The sequence below is a fragment of the Eutrigla gurnardus genome, assembly GCF_963514095.1.
Source record: "Eutrigla gurnardus genome assembly, chromosome: 14".
Classification (NCBI taxonomy): domain Eukaryota; kingdom Metazoa; phylum Chordata; class Actinopteri; order Perciformes; family Triglidae; genus Eutrigla; species Eutrigla gurnardus.
Genome location: NC_139937.1, coordinates 15,886,212 through 15,898,565, shown reverse-complemented (window position 1 = coordinate 15,898,565; position 12,354 = coordinate 15,886,212). Strand labels below are relative to the sequence as shown.

Here is a 12,354-nt window from a genome sequence, read left to right as displayed (position 1 = left end):
CTGGTGTGCTTTTGTATAGGGGCATCCATTCCCTTTGGATGCTGGTTGTCAGTGAGTGATATCCAACCTTCCCCATGTCAACAGTCTGCCCTGCTGCTATATCACAACTGCTGTCCTACTGTACAGTGACAATAATAAGTCCTTGGCTTCCCAATATTTGCCAATCTTTACCACATTTGTCTGGGGAAGTTCCACCTTATTGCTCTTTGACCTCATTGGCTGTCACCCTCATCCGGGAGCAGGTTTACAAATCCAAACACCAGTCACAAATCCACCGAAGAGACCATGAAGCCAGAGTTTCAGCGTAGCCCAGTCCCGCTTAGTTGTCTGTGGTTGTCACCATATGGCTTTCCAAGGACCTCTGTTAGCTGTTAGCCCATTAGCCTGTTTCTACATACAGATGCATGCGTAGCGTCTCATGTCGCTTTGTGGTGGGCTGACTCGCTGGATGCTTGCTGGATGTCCCTGGCTGTCTGTTCGAGTGTCTAACCGGGTAGTTTAGTGCTCCCATTGTGTGGACGCTTGCTGCATCTTGACTGGACCAGTTAGCAGAGCCCACATCACAACCGGCCCCATCTGAAATAGATCAGGAAGTGCTGACAACTGTCTGACGGGGCTTCTCCTGACGCAGGAACTCAACGTCAAAGTGTGTGTGTGCGTGTGTATGTGAGTACTCGTGGTTCAGTGCATAACTGATTGGGAAATATGGACATATTTGTGCCTAATTCATGTGTTCATTCATGACACAGTACCATCGTTAATGTGAATATGAATAATATTTATTTTGTAGTACTTAAATATCCAGTATTTTGGTTAGCCATCATCAGAAATATATGTCAAAATACTATTCAGGCCCATATTCTCATGATACGATATCAGGACGCCTGGCTTATTTAAGTATCCCACAGATCACTGCAGCGTGGAAGTATTTGACATTGACTGTTGGTTTTTCTCTGTCAGCACTCTAACAAGATTATGGTTACATGGCGTCGACAGCAGACCATCATTTCACAGATCTCTCCAGAGATCATAACTTCACAGGATTCTGTATTTCATACCTTTTGGCAGTGTGCTGTAACAGCGGGGCATCACAGGGACACAGAAGTTTTCTCTTAACAGGTCTATTCATGGCTTACAGGGATACTCTGTTCCAGGGAATTAAACCAAATCAGTCTTTAATTTGAGTGTGGCTTATAGGCAAGTTTCTTTTGTGCATGTAAACAATAACCGACGGTGCAGAAGTCCAACAACCGTTGTTAATTCGCATTGCTAGGACCACACAAACCGTTGTCAGTCAAACATGAAAGAGGGCATGACGCATGTGAATTGAAATAACGCTTCAGAGCCCAGGTCCCATGTCAGCCACGCTGAGCTGTTTACAATACTTCCACAAAAGTGAACTCAACCCTCTAATAGTTTGCTGAGCCCGTCATTGCCTCCACTCTCCCCTGTCCCCTTCGGCTGTGCGACCGGGACCACACCACGTACTGCAGCAGTAATTAGGAAACAGTCTGTCCTGTTGACATGGGAGTGGAAGCGGACCAAACCCGGACGACCCGACAGCTGGTACCCCAGGCTTTACATATCCCCGAACTTAAACCACTCCATTTATTTTAGTGTGGTGTAAACACAATACCTAATGGCTCACACTTCTGCTGCACATGTGCCCGATTTGGCATGTTGGGCTTTATCCGTCTCTTACAGAGGAGAGAGGAGCAAGAGGGATAGAGTGAAGTGTTGGCGGAATGACACTGCTATAAAAGTATTTATTATTCTACGGAGATCACTTAAAGCTGTTTTAAGTAGAATAGGGATTTTGTAAATTGTTTTTAAAAAATTCTCATAGTCCTGATCTCAGATGCGGTCATGATGCTTCGTCCTTGTCACATACATTCTTTAACTGGCGAAGGCAGGAAGGCGTCTTACACATATGAGACTGTGGGCTTATGTTCATGGCAGTAGAATATAGTGATAATGCAGATTGGAAAAGCCACAGTATATGAGGTTTATATTCTCAGCAATTCTGTGTTGTCATTTATTCCACCGGTGTCAGCAGTTCACAAATAACATAGCATGATAGAATGGAACATGTTCTATATTTTCATTTTACTGTCATACATTTCGAGGTCTAATGCACTTTGCTGCATCATCCCTTATCTTACCTCAAGAAACAGCTTAACCTCAAAAAAAAAAAAAAAAGAATCTGCACAAGCAATTCTCTCCCACTGCACTGTGCATTTCATTACAGCGTGACTTGGATATAGCTTATGTAATGTCTTAGACACATATCCCACTCAGAAAACCAGAATAGCAGCTGGAAAAAGCCGAACATGGACCGTTTCTATTTGTAGCTTTTCTGCTCGAAAATCGTTCTTCACACCATACTTGTCTTTTTCAATCCCAGGCACGGTTAGCATTGATTCCTGCTGATGGCTCGTCATCAGTGGTTAGTGTACAGATGATTATCTCAGTCCACGGGTGTCATGCTTTATCTGTAGCCGAGAGCTTCAACCAAACCCCAGGAACGATTCCGAGTCGTGGTTTCGGTGTGACTCGGGTGCATTCCTATCTACCCCGGTTTGTAACACCCTCTCCTCCTGTTACCTCACTATCATCGACAGGGGGGGGGGGGGTTTCACCCCGCAAAACACTATTTGTCATCCATTCAAAAGTTTTTCAGAGAACCAGACCAGCAGCTGAAAACAGGCATGCTGGCTAGCCCACAGAAGGATGGTTCAGTTTACATATAGTTCTTCAAATTACTTAGTTAAACACTGTTGAGATGTTGGAAGGAGATAAACGTCTCTAAAACATTACATTTCTATGAAATCCCTGTGGAGCCAACAATAGCAGAGTACGTTAGTACACCATTAACTCACTTCTATGCTGTGATCTGCAGCTTTATCGTTTTTTTTTTAGCCTATTTTTACTGTTGAATCAGTTTGGCATCCTGATATATCATCAAACACATATTCTAGACCCTCCTCAAGAAATTACTTTCCAAAAATGACATCATATTTATTCAGGGAGTGCAGTGATAGTGTGGGTTGAGCAAAGGGTTAATTAGGGGTCCCACAGTCGTTGATTAGTGTAGATGCTCCCCAGGAAACATGACCTGAGAGAGAATCTGGAGGTGAAGGAGCCAGTGTCTTTGTCACACCATTGCAACACATGCATGGTGAGGTCAGAGATATACCATCCAAACCGAGCCCCTCAGGCCCAAGATGGTGGAGTCACCTTGGCATCACACGCGGCACAGATCATCCGTGTACTACACATGAGTGGGAGTGAGTGTGTTTGTGTTTTTCCCTGCAGAGGCAACTAAGTCTCTTGGTCATGCAAGGCTACAATATATGTAGGTGGTGGTATTTTAGCCGTCACTTCACATCAGGGCTGAAGGGCACTGCTACGATTGTCACTCTGGCCAGAGTGGCCTGGCACGTCGTCAGCTGGCCACACGCCCTCAGCTTTGGACTTTTACTTCCTTGTGTTACTCTGCGGACCTCTTTGCTTTGCCTTCCATGCTCTTACCCCTCGGGACTTTCTCTGTGCCCCGTTTCTCTCCCAATCACTTTATTTCCTCCCTGCCCCTCTCCCCGGCTGCTCCCCCTCACCCCCTTTTCATGCTGTCATCCCCCCCCGTTCTCCCCACGGACACCCATGTTCTGTCTGGGCCCTGATAATAATTGCCCGTGATCAGGACGGTGATTCTATTTCAGGAATTCTGCAATAATTCCTTCTATTTAACACATGAATGTGTTCAGCGCTGGCAAAGGAGCACGTTGCTACCAAAACTGAAATGGGATCCGCTGAAACAGAGAGACTGTTGCCATGGAAAAATGAAGTAACACTGCTCCCTGCAGCTGCCATGCATTAATGAGTAGGATATTTTTGAGAGAGAGGGAGGAGAAAAAGCAGTGGGGTAGAAAAGGTAAAGTGATGGAAAGGAGACGGTTAGGAAGCGAGGAGGAAGGAGAGAGAAAAAACTGTTTGAGAAGGTGAGCTTTAAGGCAGGAGGGAAGTGGGAGAGATAGAGCGGAGGATCATGTGTACTGTATGTTTGGTGCGGCTCAGATGGAGCTGGCCAGATGGTTTCCATGAACAGGATCTGACCCCCGGCTGGAGCACCATTACTTCATCCTCTGCCCCCCCCCCCCCCCCCCCCTTCCTCCATCCTATCATCCCTCCACTCAACACCTCACCCTCCCTGTCTGTCAGATCCCACAATTTCCAAATGATTTGCGAATACAACTTTAATTTTGGGCCACTTAAAAACACCACGTTTATATGTGGAAACATTCTTGGTCGATATTACAACCTCAGGTGTTCTCTGATGGGGTAAGTGCATGTATTTATATGCATTTATTATGATTAACCTCAGGCTCCAGCCATGAACAGGGCCATCAGCTACCCATTTTTTTTTTGAGAGAGAAAAGCCCAGATTTGAAAACGTGTTTTGTTAAATATAAAAAAAGGAAAATTCGATAGCATATTAGAATAAATGGAATGTAATAACACAATAATTAAATTCATCTGTAATCACCCTCACTAGCAAAAGCTTGCATTCCCGCAGAGCTCCCCTGATTATTAAATAATACTATTTTGCAAACATTGAACAGACTGGGAGTTAACTCACACATGCAATGGAATCCATGTATTTTACTGTATTCATCACAATAACAACTCACAACATAAACACACACTAGTTGAGCTTTTGGAGGATCTTTATTCGGAGCGCAGAGTGACTCACCGCCTATTTTACAAGCAGAAAGGCTGTCACTGTGAAAATGCATACAGCGGGCTGGCCATGTTTGCCTGGTCGAAAGCCAGAGGAACGTAACTGAAATACAAACGATATAATGTGTTGTTTATCATGTTTATCTCCGTTTCTTGGCTCGGAGCAGACACACGACCTCCATGCTCAAGACTTGGCTAATAAGCCTTTTTGCAGCCAAAACACGGCTGGAGGGACATTCTCCAGCGTTATTACATATTTATCAGTCTGATATCCAATACGTGGATAACGACACACTGGAACCTGATACTAACATCTGATTGGATGGGTGTCATCTCAGACAATATTGCAGCTTATAAATCTGAATGGACTCTTTAGGGACGGGAGGAGGTGAACTCTGTGTCAACATCAACGTGGTGGTCAAACATAATCAGACATGATGGACTACGTTTCCCTGGTTTTTTAATGTTGAATGCGTTGATGCCATGATCTCTGCTGTTTGCATTCCCCCTGATGCACTAAAGGGATGCGCTACTGTTTTTGTGTTCTTTCGTCACATTTTTTCTTGTGTAGCAAATGAGCCGCGACTGCATTTTGTTAATAAATGATCTTTGAATCCACGTTGAAGAGCACATGAATGAATAGGCTTTTATTAGGCTGCAGCTGAGACCCTGGTTGTCTCATAGAAAGCTGTGTCGTGCAGAGGAAGAGGAGGGTTAAAACTGAGTCTCTCCTGTCATCGAGTCGCCACAAATATTGCGCACAGAGAGGAAGCCGGAGAGCAAATTGAAAAGAAGGAAGAACAGCGAGTGAGGTCGAGAGAAAAAGGGTGTACATTCTCTCCTGATTACACACTCATCCTCCCTGGTGTCACCTGGTCTAAATCAAGACCCCACAGTGTCACAGTAGACGTGTCATTAACTGTTTACTGAGTGAGAACACTGTGTGTGTGCACGCAGCATTGCGACGGGAGCGCTCATGTGCACGTGTGGCCAGAATCCCATCATCTGCTGCTGTGTCAATACGCTGATGACCTCACAGCCATTACAGGCGCACACGCATATTTGACCCTCTCACCGGGCTGCACTGGGAAAGTGCTTACCAGGATTCTCTTGTGTCTGTAACCTGTTGAACCTCAGAGGCCTAGAGACCTGGAACTGATTTTCATCAGGATTAAAAAAAAAACTCAAGCAAGAATTTCAAGATTGAGATGTTTAAAAAAATGTCAGGGAAAATTTTTTTTTTCGTGGTTTTCACCCTGATCTTCTGAGTGTGTTTTTGGAAAGCTTGTTTGGAGGTGAATCTAGTTTAGCATCTACGCCTTTGTCTCCTGACGGAGCAGGAAGCCACGCCAAGCGCAGGTTTAATCAGATCAGCTGAGGTTCAGAGCAGACCGGTTTGGCCTACTTGATTCAGTCACACGGCATAAATCAGTAGTGGTGAACATTTGCCAGAGTTGGCCAATAAAAGCTCTTTTCATCTGCAGTCCATCACCGTTTGATCCAACTTGGCCTAGTATTATATACTGCATAACATACACAGCCACCTTCCCTCACTTCAGTTGGCCAAGAGCAAAAATGTCCTGGCCATACCACGATTGTAGACAAACCCAGCCAGGCGTATTTTTATACATCTGACCGAAGCAGAGGCCAAACTACGTGCCACTGGTCCGTTGTATGTTTGTCAAAGCTCTCAGCCAGAGCTGGGCGATATGTAGAATATCAAATATTACAATATTTAAGACCAAAGTCACAGACATATTTTCACATTGGAACGTCTAAGTAGGAAAGAGCTTATTTACACTACTTACACTTTAAGATATTTAAAATCCAAGACAGTATTGAGTCTAATCTGACAATATTTATATGATATGGGGGTGCATCCCATTCTAAATCTCTCAGCTTCCACATCAGAGGCCTCATGGCCACATTCTCCCGGTGCATCTTCATCTCCAGCTTGGCGTGCCTACCCCTCAGCCCCCATCTGTCGTGGCTCACCATGCCGGGGTGGTCGAGGTGTGATTGTTTAATATTTGGGGGGGGAGGCGGGAGCAGGCGAGGCTGGCCGGCCCAGGCCGCGCTCCTTAGGCCACCGTTGGATCAATAAACGCAGCGATCAAAGTCGCAATTAACCCACCGCCCTAACACAAACAGCCGGGGCCAGCAGAAACAAACAAAGCCTTCATGTCACCTAAAGCGTTTATTTTCGCAGATTTCCACCTCGGCCAGGGAGACCTCCAGCGCTTGTCAGCTTCTGTAAGCAGTGTTAGAAGGGAGGAATGCAGGGCCACAGGGATGGCTGGCTGCCTGGCCGCGCTGCTGTGCCAGGCCACGAGCTTATTGCTTGTGGTGGCATGTGGGTGAGACGGAGCCTATCTGTTGTCAGGAGGCATCACGCTTAGATGCCTTTCTCATAGACATTAGGGACGAAAGCTGCTTTCTGAGGTTGCAGTGGAGGGGGGGGGGGGGGGGGGGGGGGGGTGGAGGCGTTTGTGTACATCCATGGATCCAGATGCACATCTGCACAGACGCTATCACGCACGAATCCTGTTCATTTACAAGAAGACTCTATTTACACTATTACGATCACTGGTCCAAATGTGTTTCTGGACGGAGCTGGAAATGCAGGAGGATATGCCGAAGGAGGGGAAGCAGAAGGTTAACAGTGGGTGGGTTCTCCAGAGAGACTGCGGGGAGGGTGGGGGGGGGGGCTGCTCTGCTCTGTGGACCTTCTGTTCATCTGACCGGCCACTTAGGAAACACAGTGTCCCGTCTGGTGCAGGCACAGGAAGATTACATTTGGAGGGGTATCAGGTTTTTAAAAACCATGGGATGTAGTTTCCGTTCGCTGCAGATCTCTCCGCTGAGATTTCCCTGCTCCAGAGTTGCAAATATTTTCACCCGGGATGCTGGGAGGGTGTTTCTAATTTCCTCTCCTCTATCTCTGGGTGATTTCCTGTGTGTCGGGGCTTTGTGTGTGTGTGTGAAACAAAAGTGTGCAGGAGAGAAAACGAGGGAACAATGTGTCAGCTCTTACGCACTCGAATGGGCTTGAATGTGTGAGTGTGTTTGTCGTCCAGTCGTTGTGGGGTCGCTCCACAGAGACGGGATCTCGGCCTACGGGGTTTGTGCTGCCGAGGTCTGTACAGAGTCAGGACCTCTACGCTCCTCTTCCCCGCAGTGATATGAAAACAGCGGATCTGACCACAGCACCACCGGACAAACGAGATAGATGTCAGAGAGATTGTATTTAACGCTCAACATTGTATTTAACGCTCAACATAGCTGTCATGCAGTGAGGAGAGATGATTTATAAGATGCAACTCTTATAGACTATTAAAGAGTTCATAATTGTGCTTCTTTTTTGTCTACTTTTTGGTCGACTAAGATTTCTTCAGTCGATTAGTCATTTTTAATGCTTCTTCATGTTGAATGACTTATTTATAGAAACATATAAACACATCTCTGGTAAACACAAGGCTTAAAGTGATCCGAAACTTTTATCTGTGGATTAAATCAATCGATTAGTCGACAAAATCGTATCAGATTTAGTCGACTAATAACTTCCTTGGTGGAGGACAGCCCTAGATCATACAGCAAGCATTTCTACACCAAATACCAACGTGCACAAATAAATGCTCTACACTGTTAGAAGCAGTGTGATAATAATAGCCTTGTGTTGGTATAAATGCTAAAATGTCACATCCCAACAATGTCGTACCTTTCTTGCAAAGTCACTTCATGTCTGAAACACTTAACTGCGACTTCTAAGGATGACAATCTGAGAATAAGTACTCACAGCTGAACTTGCTCTTCAGTGTAGACAGGCTGCCCTCCATCTAACTCACTGTTCTGTCATTTACTGGCGAGGCACGGCCGATCCTAAGAGCCTCCTGTGGTTATATAGGCCATTTCCACATGGCCCCAGCCTTTCAAAGACTAAGTGTGTTTGGCCCTCAGCTTCCTCTCTATTAGAACCTGCTCTGCTGGAACCAGATAAACCATCTCCACAAAGACTTGAGGGAGAAATGCTACATAAGACAGATCATACTCCCAATGCTGCTCTGAAGAGGAGGAAGTAAGGGACGCTTTTTTGCGGGTATTAAGACGGAAAGATTCGAAACAGGGTCCACACATGTGGCTGGATTCTGAGCGCTATCTGATGGAGCAGGGAAGTGATCAGGAATACCACGGAGCAGAACTTGCCACAAAAAATGGAACAATCCCATATTTAGAGCTCTGTGATGTGACGCCAGGCGGGGATGAGAAGGAAGAAATAGACAAAGAAAAAAAAAAAAAAAAACGTCTTCAGGCGTCTCACTATTTAATCAAAGTACTTTCCAAATGGATGTGTTTCAGGTTTTTTGAATGTTTCGGGCTCTTTTGCTCATCTGTCTCTCTTTTTATTTTAAGTCGTATTTATTTACTCCTGACAGCATGTGCTGGCTTCCTGATCCAGGAACGAGATTGAATTAGAGCCTGTGTGATTGTAGATCAAAGTGTAAGAAGATCCGTGTTCATTTAGAGGCCTAAGAGGAAAGGATCAAGGCCTAAGTCTCAGGATAAGCAATGGTCACCTACTAAATAACCACGCTGTCACTCAAAAGCCACTGGCTCTCGCATTCTTTCAGGCCATGAGGCTTTTACTTAGTACTAGGCCTGGGCGATATGGTCAAAATCTTTTATCTTGATTATATATCACAATATATCATGTTTTCAGCTCATTCAGTATATAAATAGACTCTATGAAAAACTGAAAAACTATTTCCAGCGAGTCCCCTGATTTCTGTGCACTGTCAGCTCCCTCCCTCACCTCTGAATCAGCGAGCTAGAACACAGACGTTTCCTTCACATACCAGGGATGGACTGACGAAAGGCAGCAAGGAGTAAAATGCATCTTTCTGAGTACAAACAGCACACTCCATCTTTGTTCCGACTCTGATCCGACGCCAAACGGCATCCTTGCTGTGCTCACATTGAGCGAGCAGCAGGAATAAGGAGTCCTACACGCAGGAAACGAGGCAGCATTTCATCTCTTCTAGGTCCCTCGTCTCAAAGGTCTGTGGTAAACACAAGCTTGTGATATTTTAACGTTGAATTTTGAAGACTTAACATGTCTTAAAAAAGGCGACTAAATGAGACGACTAAACTAGTCAGCCGTTAGCCGTTCATGGTGTAGCTGTTCACTTCGGTGGTTGCAAATATGCTTCAAAAATCATCATCGGATTATCTTGACATAATGTGTACTGTAAATGTGTATGTGCGATAATAACTCCATTGGCGTTTTATTGAGGGAACCAGTGCGATGCTTAATTCCAAATATCTGTCATCCTGCTGCACACAATAGAAAGGGCCCATAATTCCAGCTGCTGGATGCTTTTTCACGCAACACAAGAGGAGGCCGAATGCAGCGGGCAGCTTGTGACACTGAAGCAGTTGGACATCCAGCAGTAGTACAGAGAGGGATTCAACCTCATAACCTGCGCAGTGTTGTGGTAACTCAGTCCATTGCTGTTGCAGGTGCCATCCTTCAGAGGAAGCACAGCTCAGAGTCCCTGCAAGGATATTAAAAAGCGGTGGGGTCTCTGAGCGGCACTTGTTTGATGGGAGGGAGATGTTAACTCAGGTGTTTTGGCTTGAGGCCATGGGGTTTGGATTTTCTTTGGATTTTACTTTTTCATTCTGGAGCCAAATAACACTTTTCTTCTTCTTTAATCGACAGCTGAATTTCTCAAGTGTGATGTTGCGTGTGTTTAAGTGTATGTGAACGTGCAGCCACACATACAATGTGTGTGCGTATGTGCTTTTGTAAACGTGTGAGTGTGTCATTTGAGCATGTTTTCACAGTTAAAGCCTGGCACGTGCAGCCTCATAAGGAGTCGATTGGCTTCAATCTCTTTTCTTTTCCTTTTTTTTTTCTTTAACGGAGATTTCCTGCGCAAAATTGAAAAGCGTTTCCGCTGTTTTTGAAGTACATTATTAATAGTGTGCAGCGAGTGATACACCCTGCACTGAATACACACACAGACACACACTCACATTGTCCCCTCAGTGTTTTTCTTTTTTTTCCCCAGAATGAATCTGTCATTACAGGCAGTGGGTAACTGAACTGCAGTCCCAGGAGTCCTGGTCCCAAGATTTAGTTTCACTTTGACAGGACATGATGTCATTGGACAAAAGGAATGAAGAATTAGGACTCTTTGACTCCTCTTTTCCCCACTGAAACTTATACAATGACATATATACTATATGAACACACCTGCCATTCTTAATCTTCTAACAGTACGCTTCAACTCGAATCCAAATGTTTATGAAAATCAACAGTCTGATGTTGCTGAGCTCCAGATTCTCCTCTAATAATCATAAAAGGGCCGCTCAGCCCTGTGCTGTATTTCTTGTTTGTACCTGAGTCATTTCCAGAGGCTGTTTTTTTTAATTTTTTTTATTCCACATTACCCTGAACCCCTCGGAGAGTAAAGTTGTGTAACAGATATTCCACACTGCAATTATACTTCTGGCTTTCAGATATTATTTGTGCCCGTTTCTATTTTTAATTCATTTCATAATTTTCCCTTCGCTGCACTTGGAAAAGCTGCCTTTCCGCGGTCCTGCCCAAACAGAAAATACATTTTCACCATCTTATTATGGATACAAATTGAGTTTAGTTTGCTGTAAATACAGTAACATGCTGCAAAATGCTGCCCGCTGCTTTCCAGGCATGTGACGGAACAAAGTGAGTTTTCGGTCAACCTGGCATTCCTGTCAGTTTCCTGTCCTGTCGTAGGACATAGTGCATGCTTTCTCTCTCTACTAACACACACACACACACACACACACACACACACACACACACACACACACACACACACACACACACACACACACACATGCCCATCAGCTCGCAGTAGGGGGACATTGTCACACAGGCTAACTGCTTCCAGTGCTGTGTTTATTGGCCTGTTAGAGAGCTGTTAAACACAATTGTGTGGAATACCAAACATGACCCTGCACAACCTCAAGTCAACTTTTACCCCTGAAGAACATGAATACATGAAACAAACAGACACAGAGGTTTTATTTTTACAGTTTTTTTTTTTTTGCTGTGTATGCAACCATTCACAAACATTGGATTCCCCTCTGCTCCCACCACCTCTCCTCCACGGTTTCCTTTCCTCCCCTTGCTCCAGTCACATCATCTCGACGAAGATTTTCCAGGCTGAATCAATGCATGGTCATGGTGAGAGACCTGGACACCAACAGCAAGGCGTCCGCAGGGACGGGGACAAAAGGGCCGAGGCATGGGAGAGTTGGGCGATGGTGAGGGTAGAGGAATATCGGCCGGGGAGAGCTGTCAGTGGGTTTGGCAGTGATGTGTATGGGACATTCTGACCTCAGGCTAGTTCTCTCTCTGGATCCGTCAGCGCCGCGCAGCAGCGCCAATGCTCCCCCTTCTTGCCCTTTGATACCCCACTTCGCCTTTGTTTGGATACTGTATGTCTGTCTCCCAGTGTCGGTGTGTGTGTGTGTGTTTGAGTGAGTCACAGCTCATAACACAAGACCACAGAGGGAGGGGGGGCTGGGAGGTTAACCGGGGTGACCTGCGAGCCCAGAGTACAGGGT

At 45.3% G+C, this 12,354-nt stretch overlaps 2 protein-coding genes across 3 annotated transcripts in view; one reads left to right on the top strand and one right to left on the bottom strand.

Annotated features, from left to right (window-relative positions):
* LOC311024283 (polyadenylate-binding protein 1A) overlaps positions 1 to 12,354 on the bottom strand; it is a 477,590-nt gene that overhangs the window by 226,548 nt on the left and 238,688 nt on the right. The window lies entirely within an intron of this gene.
* The window catches only part of vps13b (vacuolar protein sorting 13 homolog B), a 317,809-nt gene that overhangs the window by 138,362 nt on the left and 167,093 nt on the right, over positions 1 to 12,354 (top strand). The gene's annotated exons all lie outside the window — the stretch shown is intronic.